At 38.2% G+C, this 20,538-nt stretch overlaps 1 protein-coding gene across 1 annotated transcript in view; it reads right to left on the bottom strand.

Moving 5' to 3' along the window:
• The window catches only part of STAG1 (stromal antigen 1), a 197,613-nt gene extending 177,349 nt beyond the window's left edge, over positions 1-20,264 (bottom strand). The window contains exon 1 of the mRNA XM_010561136.1: positions 20,187-20,264. The gene's annotated coding sequence lies outside the window, so the exon portion shown is untranslated. The remainder of the gene's footprint in view (positions 1-20,186) is intronic.
• Between the last annotated feature and the right edge of the window lie 274 nt (positions 20,265-20,538).

Genomic DNA, 20,538 nt, shown 5'->3' with positions numbered 1-20,538 from the left:
CCCCCCCCCCCAAACCCCCAAACACTGGTATAAATATATCTGCAATAATAAAAACACCACACTGGGCAGAAGAAAGACCTGTGAAGACCAGTACTTTGAGGCCAAAAGCCCAGAGCAGGGCACAAACAACTGCATCTGTGTAGCCATACTCCCCCAGAACACTCTCAAAATCCACATCTTATCAATTGCTTGCATTTACACACATTAGATTTTGTAACAATACTATCCTTGAACATGATACTTTTCATTCCCTAATATTTAACTTGTATGGTTTTTTCTTATTCAAAAATGTAGTTCTTTCCCACCCCAACACACCCCTCTGAGAATAAACAAGTCAACTTTCATTACCATCTACATTCAGTACTAGAGTTGCTCTCATTTGCTTTCCAAATCTACTTCTCCCCTCTGGCATCTTCTCCTTTACTCAGTACAAAATCCCCACTTGTCCTTTTGACATCCACCCTGTGATCTCCAGGCATCAGGTGAAGTTCACAGAGCAGAACAACCCCTCAGCAGCCTGAACCACCACAACCATCCCCAGCTCTCCACCCACACAGCCAGACCGTACCATAACCAAGTTTTCTGCTTCTCCTTCACATCTTCAGGAAGGCTAATTTCTCCCCACGGTCCCAATGAAAGAACCCTGATCGTGTAGATCTTGACCGGTGCAGTTTCCTCTCCTTCGCTTTCAATGACTGTGCCTCAAGGACCGCAGATTCAGCCAGAAGAGTAACACGTCCCTGCCAGCAACTAACTTCCCTGCACATCCCTTTTCTTCAGCTGACCCAAATGAAGGTCCCATCCTGTCCCGTCCAGTCCCTTCCCTCGTTCTTGAGTCTGTGCCCCCATTTACATTCCTGTCACCAAGTTCAGCTCTACCAGCAAAATCACCTTTGAATGCCTGCTTCTCTACTTTGGTCTCAAATACTTCATATATTTTCCCAGACATCCCCTTCTAAGTAGGAAATATTTCCAGTTGAAAAATGATATATTCACAATTTTAGAATATATTCCTACGAAATGTTAACTGTTGCTATGCTGGCAAGAGCACGAAGTTTGGAAAACGAGGGAAGAAGGATGGAGGAGAAACTGGATACCTCTTTCAGCAGTAGCCTGCAGTCAGTTTTGCGTAAGTATACTGTTTAACTGTATTCTTATTTATCTTCCATAAAACCCTCCAGAATTAATTTGTTGACCACAAACATTTAAGTCTAAGCACTTCTTGCATTCTTTTTACCCAAAATTAGTCTCTACATTTTATCCTGTATTCTGCTTCTGTCTTACTATTTTGAGGAGATACAGCACTAGTGTTCACATAAATATGTTTTACAAAAACCCACTGTTTCCTTTCTACGTGACTTCGCCATTATAATTAAATATTTGAACTGTGATGCTTATCACAGTGGTTTTTTGGTGGTTCATGTGATTTTTTGGCTCCTATTTTTCTTCAGATGGGAGTCAAAAGGCCACATTAATACCAGCTTTTTTATCAGGATCCCACGAACATAATCGTTTCTTACTAAATTAATACATTAGTACTAACATGAAAAATTGATTGTTTAAATGAATCCCACGTGGCTTTTTTCCGAAAACCTATTTGTTATGTAGATAATTCTCACACTTTAATTCTTAAAAGATACTAGTTATAAGGCTGTGGGACTCACCAGGCTTTCCTTTTATTTGAAGGTTGGGTTTTCTTCTGTTTTTTTAACATTAAACTGAATAGGGTTATATTTATTAGCAATCTAGCAATAACTCCCCATTTGTCATTGGCACTGCGTAAAATTCAGTTTGCACCGAAGAAGACAAGTGTCAAATTTTACCTGAAACCTCAAAGGAGCTGAGTTTTTCCCCAGTAAATGGATCACTGCTCCCAGCGAGTTGCCAAATTTCAAAAAATAATTCTTAAAACAAATTGAGTACTTCTTAAAAGTAAAATATTAATCCATAAAATTTTATACAATATGCATAAAACCACATTCCCTGTTACACTGATCAATGTGCATTCCCATCCTGCAACCGCTTGCTCCCCAAATGTTACAGGTTGAGTGCATCAAACCCTTTTCCCTAGGGAACTATAGTAACAACTAGGAAAAAGTGTGAACAGTGAAACCATCTCCTCACCCAGACAACAAGAAAATCTCTCACCTTACAGTACTTTACCCTTCTACACAGATTTCCCTCTGTCAATGCAGTAAGTGGATTATGTGGCTTTGGAACAGTCAAACACCATCCCACTTTAAAAAAAAAAAAAAGAATTTGCAAGAACACATCATGAGCTATCAAGTGAGATCTTAAATCTGATCAACTACTTCACAGGGATTTCTGAGAAGGTATTGATGCATTTTTCTGTTCCTTCTGCTGTCCTTCCTAATTGCTCCGTTTTAAACTGTACTAAAGCTTTTCTTCTACGATAAGAACACTATTTCTGTTTTCAGGAATCACAAACTCAGAAGTCTTTGCTGCTGTCCTGACACACTGATAACAGGGCTCTCTTTTTAGTGTTTGTCCAACTGAGACTGCTGTATACTTACACTTTCCTCATGTTTGTGTTTTCCGGCAGTTTCATGAGCCGTGGAAACAATGAAGCCTGATTCTCAACAGATTACTGTACTATAACCCTGTGAGGATTCTCTAACATGTAACAACAACTTAGATTCTGCTGTTGTTTTTATTTAGAAGAATATGTGTACATAGAATAGGGATGGGAAAGGGAGATGATATTAACAGAGTAACTTTAGCCAGTTATCTACCTTCATGAAAACTGCAGAAATTTGTCTTTTGGACACCCCCCCATCCCTTCCAAATTTGATTTAAATTAGTCACTGTGTTCAAAAGAGATATGCAGCAACTCAATAATCTAATGTATTTAAATAACATGTCATGTCGTACCATAAAAACTCTGAACCCTGACCTATTTAAAAACAAGACCAAAAACTAACAATATAAAACCACCCCAAACTGCTATTCTTTGTCCCCTCCTGCATCAGGATTCCAAACACCTCCTCTGCCCACCCTGCTGTCCTGGCAGGGACAGGAGCAACTGAAACACTTGCAAAGTCACATTGCCTTAGAAAACCAAACTAAAAATCATGAATCTTCAAAAAGTGACATCAAACTGCCCGCACGGATATAAATTACATAGACCAAGAAAAGCCAAGACATTCCCCAGAAAACAGTTGTTAAGATTCTTGGGTTTCCATCCAAGCAGCATATATTTGCTAAAAATCTTTAGGTTCCTTTGCTACCTTAAAAGCATTTGGAATACACACAGATAATTAAATGCATACTGAAGAACTATTTTAAAGGATTAATTTCTCTGTTTCCAAACTAATACATGTTCCTTACTTCAAAGGCTTGTTTGAAAAATCTTCCAGAATTCAACACAGTTAAAAAAAAAAAAATCATCAAATGTCCCAGAGCTTTAGTAGCACTAGCTTTAGTGAGCAGGATTTAACACTCATCATTTTGCCCTTCTGAGCTGTTAGACTTTTTGTTTGGTTTTTTTTTAGTGAGGGGAAGGAAGACTCAAAAATTAGGGAAAGGAGGTGGTACAAGCAATTGTTTCCAGTTGATAAGCATTTTTTGCTTGTAAGCACAGTCTCAAGAAAAGTTACATTATGTTATTAGCTTACAGGTTATGAAACAGAGTACATAACTCTTCAAAAGATTTAAATCTGAGAAACATTTCACTATCTCAGTTGATAAAAATTCAAAGTACGTTTGATAAAACTAAAACACCTACTGAAAACATAGCTAATACCCATGAAAATGTTTGGAGATATCTTTTTTTCCTCCTAAGTGCAATTTCCTAGGTAAAGTCTAGCCCCACAAAACTATACTCCCTGAATAGGAAACAACTAGGAAGTTACAATAAAACTCTCAATGATAAAACAGTACATGAAACATCAGCACGTGAAGGATTGCCTTCTAATAAAGGAATAATAAATTACAGTCTGATAAATGCAGTTGTTCCTCTCAAAGACAGCTTAACCCTACTCAGTTAATTTTCTAATACCTGTGAGACCACTTCCTTTACAAGTAAATGCCTGAGCAGGAAAAGCACAGCTCAACATTACAGGTTTAAACAGACTCCTACCACCCAAACATCAAGACCGTAGGAGAGCTGCATACGCAGAGAACACTTATGTCTGTTATACTTCATCCGCACTAACATAATCAGATTGAGTTTAAGTCATCTTCCAAACTGATCATCTGTAAACAGGAGATTTAGAATTATTTTGCTGTTTAAATAAAACTTTGACCAATAAGTGGCTTTTAAGAAACCTTAACATAATCTCAGAGAAGAGGAAGCTATTAATGATTTCTCTGATAATATGAAAAGCAGTGATACAAACAGACACCATCAATGAATGCAGATAGCTTAATAAATGACTATAAGGGTTTAGGATGAGAGGCAGCTTCCTGGTCCAGGACAAGTTGGTTTTGTCTCCTGAATGAACTAAGAGCATAATCACTTCCAGAGCATAATCTCTACACATTAGTACTCACATTCTAACTAAATCTGAGTCTAAAAAGGAGTGCTCTATGAGCACTGGCACTATTTTATGGAGAATTTAGTTGAGTGGTCAGGTTAATATCCATTCACTTGTACAGTTATACATAACAAGAAAAAGCACTTTCCCTTTAAATTGAGGAAAACTCAACTAAATTAATAGCTTTAATTTTCAGAAATACTTCTCAAGGAAGATGCAGTGAGTATAAAACTTAAGAGTCACAGAGCAAATTAAAACATTTCCAGTATCATTCATTCAGTGACACCCAAGACATTAATTCTCCTACTTTGGGTTTCAAAAAGAGTGAACGGCCATGCTCAAACTCCCATTTAGGGAAGGCACATTAACAGTGAGCTAGAACTGCTCAGAATTTGATACAAATCTTCATTTATTTTTCGTTCTTAGAAAAAGGTGGTCATTAGTAGTCAATGATGCTGACACCAATCAGCATCAAATGCTAATCAAAGATTACTCATCAATAAACACAGATACCAATAACCAAAGATTACTCTTCAGGAAACAAGAGTTCATAAGTGAGCCTCTGCCATGTTCCCCTGCCTCAAAGGGCCTTAGCCTTAACCTTCAAACCTGCTCATAGACTCACCCATGTAAGGCTCTACTGCAGTGGCCCCAACTATGAATGGCAGAAGCACGCGCTAGAGAAAGAGCACCAGTGTTTTAGCAGAAAGGGGCACATCCTGGTAAGACAGAAAAATCCTGATTATCACCAGCGGAAAGCGGTTAAGAAAAGAAGTCGGTGGCAAGCTGAAAGGCCCCATTCAATTTACTTAATTCAACTCACTGTCACAAAAAAGACAAGCAATTACCTTACTGGAATAAGAGACAGTAGATGGCTCAAAAACACAAGTTTGTAAACGTTTTTGGGGAAAGTACCTTTCCAGGTGACAAGACGTAACTCAATATTCAGAATAACCCACTACAGGTTCTGGTGAGCTTTTGAAGAAATTTGTGAGACTAGAGAACTTCTTGCCAGAGAACTTTCTCCCATTTCCCAGTAGCTTCTTGGATACTGTTTGAGCTTATCCAAAGGTCTGCAGGTTGATGAGGAGTTAGCTTGGATCTTTTCTTACTGCTCGATTAGGCAGTTCCAGCACCAAAAGGGTCATCCAGAGCCAGCTGCTATAAACAGAGCTTCTGTTCGTTTTCTTCAGGGAGCTGCCATTATCTGAGCAGTAGTAGCCCAACAGCTATAGCAAGGATAGCTTGAGAACGAGGTGCCAAAAATCTTTCACCAGCTAAAAATGAGGAAGCTGCTTGATTAGGCAGAAAAGTATAGCTTTTATTTCAACCATGATCTCAGAAGCTCTAAAATGGAAAAGCCTCAGAAAATACAAAGCAGACAAAAAATTTACAACATAGTTTCTAATCCCCTATCAACTGAAGTATAAAATTAGATAAACATGCAAAGGACTATCTTCTCCAATTTTAGCAAGGACATGGGAATATCCCAAGTTATACTATATAGGAGAAGAGGATAGTCTAGTTTCATGTTTCTTAGTTATTTAACCAAATCCAATAGAGAGACGATAACAAGAATTTAAAAGCAGATTTTTCCTTTTACACTTTCCCTTGTGAGCTGCAGCAGGATTTTTCTTTGCTCAACTTTAACAAATTTTATATATTAAAATAGCATCCTTAATTACTGCTTAGAGCTTTTATAAACTTTCAATATACAAATTTTATGGCAGCCATTTTAATACCCTTAATTAGCTCATTCAGGTTTTTTATGCTAAATACTCTAAATTACTAAGTACTCTACCACTGCAGTTTTTGAATATTAAGACAGCTTTTTAATATTATAGATGTGACAGGTTCTCCCATTTAATGTGGTTGAGCTCACCTCCCTACTTCATTATACAGTTCATGTTCAATACAGTCCAAATTGCTAGTGGCTCTTTTCATCATTAATTACGTATTTCAAGTCCAACACTACTCTAATCAATTCTCAGCCCACGACCGGCAGGAAAGATAAGAGCAATCTCACCTCCTATTCTTTAACTCAGCCAGGCCTGTTCTACTGTTATTACCATATTCTCCTGTCTCTGTCATACCCTGCCTTCTAAATAATAGTTTTCAGTAAGGATATGTTGATTTAACATGCATTTGTAAAATCTCTAGCAAAACATATTATCAATCTAACCCAAGCCTCCAGATACTTCCAAAGCAGAACATACATGCTAGATTGCCAATTGGCCTTCCCATACCTGGTTGGAAGAGGCAACAAAAGAGAAATGTGTGCTTCAAAAGCTGTGCAACTCTAGAGCAATTTCCATCACCAATTTTTACTTTTCTATATAAAAAATGTTCATAAATCTGGCCTTAATGCTGCCAAGGAGAGCAAATGGAACATACTACCTTTTTAAACTAGCCCCTTTAGGCCTACTGCTCTTTCGGAGGAACACCGGGAATTACTTGCGCGTTTCCTATGAAAGGCGCCCGTCTTACCTGCAGGCTGAAACTTGGACTTCTTGGTATGCTCAAAGCAGGTGTTCAGTGTTTTAAAACATACATGTTGAAAACCACACATCCTTCATAAGTACAAAAACTCCTGAATAGAGAGCTCCCAGAGAATTTACAGGTAATTCCCCATTCGATACATTTAGCAAAAACCCCACCCTTGCCTGCATTTGAGCTTTTTATGCCTGAGGGTTTTTTCCTCTTTATATCTTTCCAGTTAAAAAAAAAAAAAAAAAAAGAGTTGATTTCTGTCTCAAACTTTTTATTTCCACAGGTACCATTCAAAAGCAGAATTGTGAGGAGGACTTAACCTTGTAGATTGGAGTATCATGAGCACATCTGCCACAACACAGAATTGTAATACAACATCTGCCTTCTTCAGTGGTGTAATTGAAAATGTGTATGTGACAGCATTTGTTTCAGTGATACACATAACTACAGTTTTCTTATACATTTTATGCTATGAGGTGATGACATATCTAGCACACCGTACGGATATAAAATAGGTTCAGTTTTTCCTGCTGCCACTGAAGTCTTCTACCTGTGTTTGATCACAGAAACACCCAGACTTCTTCACAGTAACACAACTCGTACTATAAATCTAGCAACTAGATACTCAGTCAAGGAAAAGGCTTCTAGAAGAGCATATGGTGTACATAGTGTTACCATGTTCACTAGTTCACAATAAACCCATGCAATTAAGTTGCCACTCTACTGTAGTAAGACTGAAATCAGTTCTTTGCGGGCAGAAGGTACAGACAGACACCACAGAAGTATCAATTGATGAAAGACTATTTTCAAAGGCTTGTTTCTGTCCGATAAAACTTGTGGATACTGCAGCTTCTAAAGAAAAACACCTGTTTTAACACCAACCATCTGAATGAACAACAGTAGTGAACCCCAACGCTGAGCACTCCCAAAACTTGAACCTTCCGTTGCAGTCAGAATTCAGGGAACTCTTCAATGCTTTTGTGCCCATGTTTTATTCAGAAATTAACTGCAGTCAACACAGCCATCTTTCAGTTGTGGAAATATCAGACAGATTAAGAGAATGCAAAATGAGCCAGTTACTAGTTTCGGCAAAATTTCCCACACTGAAGCTAAAAACATGTCACCAGCATTCAGAGAGCACTGCTGAGAAAATCCTGTATCTTAAGCTAAAAAAAGTTTCACAAGTTCCTTACCAATGGGTACAAAAGTCTCTTCCACAAGTTCTCAATTATTCCTCAAAGGAGGGAGCACTGATTCATTAGCACCAGTGAGCAGAAACAATTAAAGTTTCTGTAACAGGAGTGTCCATGTTTTCTTTGAGGACAGAAGATATTTCTAGAACATGAAAACGCAATTTGGCAGCCACACTTGAAAAAAGGTTGTCGTTCTGAGTAGCTGTTGACCTTACTCAAACACCAGGAGAATGAGATATCAGATTAATTGCCAAAGGAGGAAAAAAGAAAACAGAATGAGATTTTAATTCACTAGAAAAATGGGAAACTGAACACATTTTAAAGTATCATTTTTAATAGGAGGAGTGTTTACAATTCTTTTTATTCAAATATGAACATTTAAAAGGATGTTTATTATTAACTGTTCTCTAATGTACACTTTAATTTCTAATCTGCTTGCAAACTCCCAGACTGACAAAGACTTGGATAAAATTAAACTGCGTTCCAGGGAAATGGAAGAGAAAACAATTAGTATGGTAGTTAGATTCTGACTTGCAAATATAAAAAATGGTTTGAAATCCACAAACAATTGTCATTACAAGCCCAAGGTAAGAATGAAATGCACATCTGAAGTCTGCAATCTCTTTTCTGAGCAGAGCCCCCAGGTTACAGGGGAAGATGAATCCTTAAGGTCAAAAAGACAATTCCTAACAACAGCAGATGATTTTAAGGACAAATCACTTTGTCAGCTAGCTGGTGAGATTCTTGCTCCTAACACCAAACCATCTAGTTCTTTGCTGTCAGAAGCAAGAAATTCTGATCCGTGTTGTTATAACCCATATTTAGCCTTTTAGCTTCCCCTTCCAACTGGCTGTTGTTCTGCTCTATTATAGTGGGGTTTTTTCTTATATTTCTTACTTTAATTTCAGATAAGAAAGAGCTACAAGTTTGTGATGCAAAAGCACAAACTTTTTTTTTTTTTTTTTTTTTTTTCTTTAAAAATAAAATGAATCCTACCAAGTCTATTAACTGAGAACTCATATACAGCCACTGTGGAAAACCTCTCTAGACTACTACCAAGGGGCAGGACAACAGTTTTGGAGCTTGAACAAAGAAAGGATTCTTCAAAATATTGCAAAGTCTAAACAGAACACAGCAGAAGAGAAACTGGCAGTGGAATTGTGCACTACATGTATGAAACCAGAGTGAAAGATGCCATTAAGACTGAATGGATTTTGATGTAAACACATGAAGCTCAAGCACCTTATACACATACAGTGCCAAACTCTCAAGAAATCAGAGAGCAGGTTTCTTTTTCCTTGGGTCTTTGAGAGCTCTTAGAAGGCAAAGTAAGAGATTGATGATTAGGCTCTTCCTAGCCTATTAAGAAGGGCAATATCTTGGTAAGATAAGCAATATAATCATGGAGGATATGAGTTTCCCTGGGTGGTACCTTTGAAGAATAAAGTACTGATTGTCTCCCAACTGCAATGATAGGGAAGAAACCCATATTGTCAGAGAACTAGCCAAGTTACTTGAGAAATCATTTACTCCTGTACTATACACTGTTACACCTAGTAAAATGCTCAATTACAGAACAAAGCATGCTCCATTAGGTTGAGAGCCACAGTAAGAAATGTGGTTGCCACAGAAGTATAGAATCAAAACACCAACTACTTCTCCACCCTCAAACAAACCTCAGTATCACAATTATTATACATTAGACCACAAACTACTCTCTAACCTACAGAGATACCTGTCTTCCAACATGCCTTTACTAACAACCACCACCACAGAAACACCACAGCAAAATACAGCTAACACTGCTGGGGAGTTCCAGCAGTTCTGTAGCTTAACAGAGAGGACACACAGGAGGAAAGGAAGGTTGTTCAATCACTATCCTCTTTTTTTTTTTTCACTACTGAAAGACTTGTTCATCTGATGACAAACCAACTGCTAACAAATTCCAAATTCATTCAATGTGTTTCCAAAAAAACAGTACAAACTTAGCAGCTGCTAATGATTTGGCAAGTGCAGACAGCATTGTAACTGCGAAGTGAAACATACAATATCCTCTATTTTATTCTGAGAGCTGTATAGAGCACTTGTTCCCTACTGGAGGCATGGCCTGGAACAACCCACTAAGCCCTGCCAGGCAGATGACCTTGTGCTCCAAGCAGGAGCCAAACTGCTCATAGAAGAAGCAGCAACAAGGGTGGAGTGAACAGAGGCTAATCAGTCAAAAGCAGATGCTTGGGGGTGACAGGAGGGCAGTAAAGGTGATAGCAATGATTGCCATCTTAAAAAAAAAAAAACCAAACCAGGTGGGAAAACACTAACTGAGAACAAAAATGCACTAAAAAAAAAAGATAAAAAGATTAGGCATCAACATAAAGCTACTAAATGAACAAAATTCAGTAAAGCCTAGAAACCACAAGCTAGTTCCATTACAATTCTACATCTTCATCCTACCTTTACCAATAGTCCCAAGGAAAATTAGCTTGTAAAACACAGTAAGAGACAGAGTTTCAAAATAAGCAAATAAGGAATGAAATCCAAGTTTCAAATCATCATGCACTTAAAATAGTATAATACCAATTCAGATCTATGTCTGAAGTTATTCACTGAAGATTATACTTTAATAGGAAACAAATACTGTTATTTGAAGAAGCCAGGATCCAAATAAATAATAAATAAATCTTGCTAATTAAGTCGTATCTAGAAGACTGGTTTCAAGGCTCAAAAAATCCCTACTTGGTACTAAAATATACCTACAGTCTGAAAGAAACAAAAGCTGCAAATACTGTCCATGCTGGAAGACAGTTGTTTCTTAGGCAAATTTTAGAGGAAGACTGTAAAAACCAGAGACTACATTCACATTAAATGTATCCCTTTTTCATTTTTTTAGCACATATTTTTAAATTTTCTTTCCCAGCTTTTTTCTTTTCTCTTAAAGCTGCTATTATACTTTTACCATAAAAAAAAGCAAATCCTCTTTCGGTATTGTCAGCAGTAGTCATGAAGATTTGTACCATTTTATAGTAACAAAAAAACCAGCATTTGAAATCAAAGGATGTAGAGAAACCGATGTTCCACGTATGCTTTCAACAGCTTGACGCTGAACAAACAAGGCAGCCTCTTTCTTTGCTACTCTTCATGAATATTGAAGACTGCAGCTAATCAAACGACAACACAGACAACTGCATCAGGCAACAACATCAAAAAGGAAAGCCCTGATTCTCCTAGACAAGAGCAGTAAGAAAGCCACAGCTCCTGTTTGATCAAATCACCTCAGCCAAGAAACTAATAAAATGTTTATATTGTACATCTTGCTAACCACATAGGGGAAGCTGTTTTTACTAATGGGCAAATATCGATTTGTTTCACCAGTGACAATTGTGTTCCATGCTGGTTCCCATCCCACTTTTCATTCCTCCATTTGCGAGAAGGATGAACATGCCTCTCTGTGACAGAAACCAAGAGTGAATCCAGATAGGCAACCAGGTACAGGCTAATGCAGAATCTCAAACACTAGGATTGGTTTCAAAACCTTGCATGAACTACAAACAAAAGGATAACAGTAGAGCAATGGAGTCTTGTGAAGAGCTCTTCAAAATAAATAAATGGAGAACAATCCAGCTAGCACTAGTAAATCTTCAGCCTTAAAGCAGGATGCCCAGGTTTGGGCTTCAGGACATGAACTGATAGGGGAAAGTCTACAAAGCAGTGAGCTGGATCAGAAGACAAGATCTATGAGGAAACACTGGGAAACTCAAATATAAAGACACAGTTTGTGTTAGAGAAGAGATCAAGGGGGATAAAAGTGATAGCTCAAATACATCCAGGTACATCAGAAATAGCTGGACATGACCAAATAAAAAACTGAATTTTACTGCAAAATGTGTCAGCTAAACATTAGAAAAAAAACAAGCAGTAAGCATATAAAGCACTGGAATAAGCTGCTTAAGAAATGCAGTGGAATTTCCAGCAATTAAGAGATTAGACAAGCATCTGTCAAGAATATTGTAAATCATCTTCCCTCAAGACAGAGAAAGGGATTAACCCAAGGTCTCTCTTCATTCTTTTTTTGTTCAATATTCTTCCAGGAACAAAGAAAACCCAGACAGAACCACAAAAGTAGAAGTAAAAAACCATTCTAGTACCAGTCCATTGTTACAGTAAAACACAAGATTAGATAGAGATCTCAAAACACTACAGTTTTAATACCCCTTAGTGGCTGTAAAAGCAATATGAATTTGGATTTAGAGTTATGTCACTAGTGATTCCAGCAATGCACACAGAAAAAGTGAAAAAATTCAAATAAAATAATTAGATATAAACACACTTTAATAAGTCTCCCCAATACCAGTTCTTTCATTAAATAAAACTTCAACAGTAAAAATCTTTATAGCGTATATTCCCACAACACAGCATGCCCCAGTTAGAGGATGAAGATGTCCAAGTGATAAAGACTTCACCATTTTTCAAAAATAAACTACTGTTTCTAAGGAAAAAGAATTACAGGACAAAATAATAATGTATTTCTACTCAAAAGCCAGGTGCTGGAAGACTGCAAAGCAGATAACACATGAAACTGTTAACCACTTGAACATTTTGGGTAGCAGTCTTCAAGAAAACATACTGCAAGGTTAAATCTGTGTTGGTAATACAGGTAAATTCTTCTGAGGTGTAGAGTAAGGAAAAAAGATTGTAAGGAACAGAATATGGAGGGGGCAGGGTGCTCTCAATTTTTCTCATCACATATGATCAGGATATTTAGAATTAAGGGGAAAAAATGGTATTAGAGCCACTGGGTTCCACTAGTGAGAGCACTGATACCCATGCAACAAATTAAGTCACCAAATGGCTCCCCAGCAGAGTAACCTTCCACTTGGGTATCATAGGAAAATTGAGACGTTCTATATATGGACACTTTTGCTCACCTTTATAATGTACTTTGAAGCACTAACAATTCTGATGTCGTCATCATCAGTTAGCTTTGGCAAGGGTTAAAAGAAGTTTACATTGTTCTTTTACTTCGTATTCCACTATGACATTTTAAACTGCCCAAGCACAAAAATGCTGTTATATCCTGATGGTTTTACTAATTTTCCCATGCTGGTGTCTGTTTAAGTTGCTCTGGAAGATTTCAGCCAAAACAAATGTTCTCTCCTAAACAAAGTTAGAAAAAACATTTGTTCATTATTTGAGTTTTTAGTAACTTACATGTTTTGGAGGAAACATGGATATAGCACAAAAGATACCCAATTGGCAAGATCTGCCTTTTAGCAACTTCATGACAACAAAGAATTTGAAGCCTAGTTTTCAAACCCTGGAAGTTATACTTAGATAGTCTGGTGTTCAGGGAATGGCTTGTGTTTACATAGTAACAGACTTATGTCTGTCAAACTCTTGTCCTTCCTGACAAAGTTGGAAGGATACAGTGTAGGTTACTCTCAATGTGGCACATGCAATCTGTTCCTTATGGAAAATCTGCACAATAATGAAATCTGCTAAGTGCAGATCCACTCCAAAAAACGTACCCTGTAATCCCAACCAAGCTACCATTTACTATTTTGCAGATGCTTATGAACTGGTCAAGCTATGTGGATTTTTCTTTTTTAATTTTTTTTTTTTTAAGTAACAACTCATATTAAAGCCATGGAACAGGTGAACTACAGATCTTCACCCTAAAGCAGCAAAACTCAGCAGTTTCCCACTGAAATCCTTAGGGAAAAAAGTGTACTTATGGCCAAAAACATTTCCTTAATCTTATATTCAAGAATTAATTTCAATAATTTTTGTTGGAACACAACAAAAATAATCAGTCTGCAGCTAAAAATCTAATATAGGAATTTCCAGTCTGAATGGCTTGTTTGTCAGAGGCATATATTATTGGAAACAAGATTTGAATAACTGCCTAACAATACCCATCTCAGCCACAGACATTCTCATCTGAGCCATCTATAACAGTGTTATAACCAAAGATCCCCTTTAGGATTAAAAAAATCCCCAGCAACTGAAGTCCCTAACTGCCTGAACATACACCTAAGAAAAAAATACAAACAAGGCTGTTCTACGTGCCATAAAGTTTCGGTCTTTGTTGCTGTGAAAAGGAAAGTCTAGTGAAAGTAAGACAACTTTCAGATCATTTCTAACCTTCCACCAATATGTTCTTTCCTTTCTTCATCGCAGCTTTTTGTTTCCTCAAGTCAAGCCTCCATTTCAGGGAACTCTGCCAGTAACATCAGATGCAGGAGCTCGCAGGAAGAATAGAACGGTTCTTAAACTAACTTGAGACACACCTTCTTTTGAATCATCTCTGAAAGAGTCTAACATGCAACAAATATTAGCAATAGCTTGACTAGAGATTAAAAAGGCTAACTTTTTTTTTTTTAATAAAACACACTACTTCAAAGAAAAGCAGGGGAGCTGCAGGAGCTGCAGTTACCTTGCATACTTTCTGTACTAGCTGCCACCAGCATGCAATGCAAAGTCTGGTTCATTCACTCCTGTCACCTCATTTGGTCCAAAGGGAGCTCACTGTGCAATTAATTTCTTCTAGCGAGCTGTAAGCCAATGTTTTTGTACGTACCCATGTACTTCAATTATATATGTTACATCATAGCTTAGTTCCATAAGCTTTTCCCTGCGCCATGCTTGCCTCTGCCAGTAATAGTGAACCTGCACACACATTCAGGATTCAAACAGTATAAACAAATCTAATGGCACTTTGTAACATTTAGCAATGGTGCTACTTGTTATTTACCAGTATGGTAGGTGAAGAGATCAGAATTAGGGAACTACAAGTCAGTGCGAATTGTCCCACACGCTGAATGCTTTTTGTGATTACTGCCACAAAGTCATTATCTTTTGACATAAGCTTGAATGCAAACAGGACTTACAAAGGAGCAACATGTTGCCTTCGGGACAGAGGCAGATACAATAGTTAAACTCTAGATGTGGATATTATCAAAGCATGACTTTAGGTCAAGGAAGTTGTTTGAGGGAAAGACAACAAAGGAGCTGACTGCCAAAAATTTATGGGCAAGTAAGATGTGAAAGAGTTAGTCTTAGCTGTGTATTTCACAATAAAATGAACTACATCAGTGACATACCCTAGCAATACCTCAGAATCTACTACAGAAAATACCAGTGGTATAGCCTGGCATTACACTGCGAGAGAATCCAAGTTTGCACTAATGCTATGGATGACGCTGGTGAATGGCAACACTCTTGCAAAAGGCCTGGCACTCCTAAGGGATTAAGCCCTGGCAGAAATCTCTAAGGAAATATTCTGAAGGTTTCGAAAAGGATACACTTTCAAGTTTTAGCAGTTTCATAACAATGCATTTGCCTAGGGAAAACAATACATCTAGGAAATAATGGCAGCTACAACTGGCAATTCCTCCTCCTGCCCCACAAATGTGACACTTAGCTTACCTTGATTCTTACTCCTCACTAACGCCCTTGTCTTATCCCTCTCAACGTTCTACCTAAACACCAACATGCTCTAAATCAACAAACAGTAATGAGAAATCAGAAAAGTAAGGCATACCAATGGAAGAAGTTTGTTTTACCAGCTTTAACGGCTATGACATTAACAAACATTTCAACTCCAAGACAAGAAATTCACAATTCAATAGCCACCTCAGGCAATAAGAATTTACATAAGACAACCACGCACCAGTGCCTCCACTCCATAACTCCAGTGCTCTACAGTTGCACCAACACAAACAGAAGTGTGTAAAAACTTTCACTGCAAAGCGAAAGACAAGCAGCTTCTCTGGTTCCTTTTGGGGAGAAAAACCAAGTATAACAGTTTAATATCAAAGCACACTACGAAAAATGCAAGAAGTGGGGCATTTCATTTCCATTCCTTTTCTGACAGTGCTATTAGCATAGGTAATACCTGAAATTTTACTAACTGCACTGCCTGCGTTCTCCCACTCACTTGTAACAGTGCAGCAGAGTGAGGACATCTTCAAGCCATGGGACAGGCTACACAGAACAGTCTCCCTCCTTCTGCTCCACTCTGATGGTTCCACTTGTTACACTACAACTTTGGGGATGTTTGATAGGACCCAACCGCAAGCTCTCACTGCCATCCAACCTACCATTCTCTCTTCCACCTCAGCAAATAGACAGCACTGCCGCAATTCAGATTGGCCATTTTAAATGAAATAGTACGATATTCCACATGTCTCTTCCTCTTCAGGTTCTGAACACATCCAGAGTCTTGTTCAATAGCATAATAATTAGTATTCAAAAATTCCTTAAAACATTTTGAAACATGAATTAAGTTTCAGCTCCATCTTATCACTTTGGCAGAGAAAACTGTTCCAAATGGAGCTTAGTGAAAGAAAACACATTGAAGAGAAAAAGCACCCATGTGACTGGGGAAGGCAAGAGATATGCACAAACCCACAGAAATTATGCCGTTTCTTCTGACCCACTACACCGACCCTTTTTAGAGGGATGAGAAAGGACACATTATAGGCGAATTTTATCTGATTTATGCAAATACAAGTAGAACAATCAGCTAGTGCTAAAATAGAAAAAGCCTCAAAGAGCTGAAGAATAGAAAAGAGATGAAGAATAAACAAACCATGATCTGTAACTAAAAGGGCAGAGTACCCAAAATGTTGCAGTGTTTCAGAGAAATCCTTCAAAAGGCTTGGTAGCTATCCTTACCATTTTAATTCTCTACTTTCACTCACACTTTCATTCTCAGAGCATTATGCACAGCAGAACACAACTGTTACAGATTGCTAAGTGCAGTTTGGAAGTAGTCAAAGGAAGGCAGACCCTGAAATCATCCTTGCTTACAGAGCTGAAGTTCTCTACAGTGGTGACTTGCACTCCCTCTACTATATTATTTGTTTTACAGTATCACTGCAACATGTTGTTTTGGTTTGGTTTTTTGTAAGCTCAGTATCCAAGAAAAACAGGCCTACATGACTGTATTCTGTGTGCACATCCTTCTCTCTCTGTCCTTTTCTCTAATTTCCACTACCAATAATTGTCAGTCCCTGGACCAATTTCCACTGACCTCAGGAAAACTGAGATCCCAAAATATACAAGTTCCTCTACATTTTTAAAAAGACTCGTTTATTACAAGAGAGATTCTTAATTCCTCTCCCCCCAAGCAGTGTCCTGTTAAACTAAGGCTACAGGAAAAACAAAATTATTAAGACACCAAAGAAGCCATGTGAAAGTGAATCAAAAGAAAACAGCCTTCAAATAACTCTACTGCTTGAAGCAGTGCTTACTCTTCAGCACAACTTATAATTGTGTTTACTCTCTCACCTAACACTTTGTGATCATAGAATCATTTAGGTTGGAAAACACCTTCAAGATCATCAAATCCAACCATCAACCATGCCCAGTAAACCATGTTCTGGAGTACCTTGTCTACGTGCTTTTTTAATACCTCCAGGGATGGTGACTAAACCACTTCCCTGGACAGCCTATTCCAATGTCTGACAACCCTCTCAGTAAAGAAATTTTTCCTAATATCCAACCTAAATCTCCTTTGCCGCAACTTGAGGCCATTTCCTCTCGTCCTATCACCAGCCACCTGACAGAAGAGACCAGCACCCACCTCACTACAACCCCCCTTCAGGTAGTTATAGAGAGCGATAAGGTCTCCCCTCAGCCTCCTCTTCTCCAGAGTGATGCTACAGTCTAGTGAGCCTAACTTGGTAGATCAGTAGACAGCTAAATAGATGACAGTATTTAGACAGGGAAATCAAGCCCACTTTTGTACAGGAAAGTCAAGTTCCACAAACCTACAGGAGTTCTCTAGAATATGTGCCTTACCCATGCACCGATGGACTCTGCTTGATAAAGCCTGCTTTAATTTCCAAGAGACGTTTAACAATATTCTTCACAAAAGGCTCTTAAAGAAATTAAGCTGCCACGGCAATAAAAGGCCTTGCACGGATAAGTTATCTGGTTAAAAGAGAGGAAACAAAAAGCAAAACAAATGGTCACTTCTGACAATAGAGTAAGGCCACCAGTGAAGTCCCACAGAAATATGAGCTGGAGCCCAAATTGTTTGGGACATTCTTACATCTGGAAAAGGAGGTGAATGCTAACAATTTGCTGATGACACCACATTATTCATGGTAAGGCAGACAGGACCAGCCGCAAAGAATGGAACAACGACCACAGGCTACAGACAGCAAAGCTGGCAAAAGGAATTCAGTAAAGGTAAGAGTTACCCACAGGAATCGCAACTTTACACACACAGTTCTGGGCTCCACACTAAACATTGCCACCTAGGCTGAGCACACACAGTTGAGTCAATCCGAATCTCCCATCTGAAGAAGCAAGAGTCTCTATCTCCAGAACTATTTTTCCCCAAAAACATTCTTGCTGGGGACCTTGCATCACCTCTAGCAACACCTTACTCTGATGGCCTGATTCAATTCATTCACCTGGCAGAAAAATACCCCTCCCAAGCAGATGGTTTTTGCCAGGCAGGGAATTCAGCTAGCTCAAGGAAAGGTCAAGCCAACAGCAGCATTAGCACAAAGGAAAGGGGGAAAAACTGTGCGGCTGTGGAGAAAGAGATTCCTCTCCCAGCTGTGGCAGACTGACAGCTTAACCATCTTGCGCAATTCCACTGGCAGGAACAAGCTCTTGTGGTCCTAGTGAACAGATCTAAGAAAATAACAAGGCAGAAACTGATCTATTTATCACTCATTTAAGATGGAATTCATTATCCATTTGCAAATGAAGTTTTATTGTCCTCTTTTAAACACTAACACATTGGAATCTTCCTGGTCCTTGGGGATTCTAACCCTAAAAAGGAGGGAGAAACCCTCATGTGGGGGAAAGCAAACATTCTCAGCTTGTCATTTGATTTTTGTTTCAAAAAGCACCACCACATGCTATGCTCTAGTATATAAAAAAATGCATCCAAGATGAATTGATTTTTATTATTTTATTGCAGAAAAGTATTTGACATTTAGAAACATTTCTGACACATAGGTCTATTCCTACGTAACTCTATAATGAAATATTTTTTTCCTGTGAGCCGAACAATCTGTCAACACTTCTCACTTGGCTAACCTGCCAATATAATACAAGTCTGCTATATGGAGAATTACAGAATATAGACTCATTAGATTTATTTATAGAATAAATAGCACATATTCTGCTGAAATCCTGCACAGCAAGGAACACAGTTGGCTGGATGTTGCCTCATGCTGCTTTCTAGTAAAACATTACTTTTGGGAACCACCTGAAACAACTTGCCTTTCAGCTGAGTGAGGATGGGCTTAAGGATTCAACCTCTTGCTCTCAGTTCTACAATAAATGATTAATAACTGTGCAACTGGAACTCAGAATACACTCCCACATCAAGCTCTTGTGTCTAATAATGTTGGCAACCACAGCCAAGAGGCCCGTCCCACCAAATGATGTTGTGCAACCAATGCCTTTTTGCTTGTTTTAAGACTGAGACTACAAATCCACCCTGGACAGGACTAGCACCATAATCATGGAACGAGCGTTTGGCAGCTTGTGGCTAGCCAGCACTCTTCATCTTTGGGTACACAGAGAGCAGCACGTATCAAAGTCAGATGCCTGAAGGGACAAAAAACCTCGTATTTGCACCACTTGTACCAAACATGGAATTACCCATATTTATAAATGAGCATTTTCTTCCAAAATAAGGCAGCGTTGAGATTGCATAACATGAAAACAGTTACCAAATTTATCAAGTTTATATTGAACCTACAGTTCAAAACAGGATACACATGATATATGTGAGTTTGGGCTCAGTAAAGATATCCCGATTAATCTATTGTCAAAGGCATCCTGCCATCTCAAGCATACTGTTATTATTAAAAAGCGTTTTCCAAAATACTAAAATGCCTGCAGAGATGCAAACGAGAAAACATTGCAAAACTATCAAAACCAGGAGCATAGTTCCTTCTAATGTTAGCAAAAGGACCCGAGTTATTGGATATTCTCTCACGAATGATACACACAAATTGTCAAGTGGTGAAATCATTACCTATGTTCAGACCTTCAACAGGACATGTCAGAAATTAGCAAGTAGGTACAAAACCAGAACTAAGGAGAAGATTCCCTCTGCAGCTCCTTCTCTTCAGCTCTTTCAGCCAGCTGAAGGTAGTGTCTACCTTAAAAAAAAATAAAAAAAAAAATCAGTGTGGACCTTCCCAAAACAACACTTGTTTTTGGAAGCATATTTTCAGACAGAAAAGTTGAAACAGAGGATCAAAATAATGTTCACTCAAACCCTTATTTTCTAGGGGAACAAAGAAATATGTCTTTGTATTCTGATCACATATTCAACATCCAAACCAACAAAGTTAAATCAGTTTGGAAAAGCAAAATATTGCTAA

This window comes from Haliaeetus leucocephalus, unplaced genomic scaffold (assembly GCF_000737465.1).
Source record: "Haliaeetus leucocephalus isolate CR32 unplaced genomic scaffold, Haliaeetus_leucocephalus-4.0 Scaffold143, whole genome shotgun sequence".
In the NCBI taxonomy this organism is placed as follows: Eukaryota; Metazoa; Chordata; class Aves; order Accipitriformes; family Accipitridae; genus Haliaeetus; species Haliaeetus leucocephalus.
Note: the sequence above shows the minus strand (reverse complement) of the source record. Positions and strands in the feature narration are given on the sequence as shown.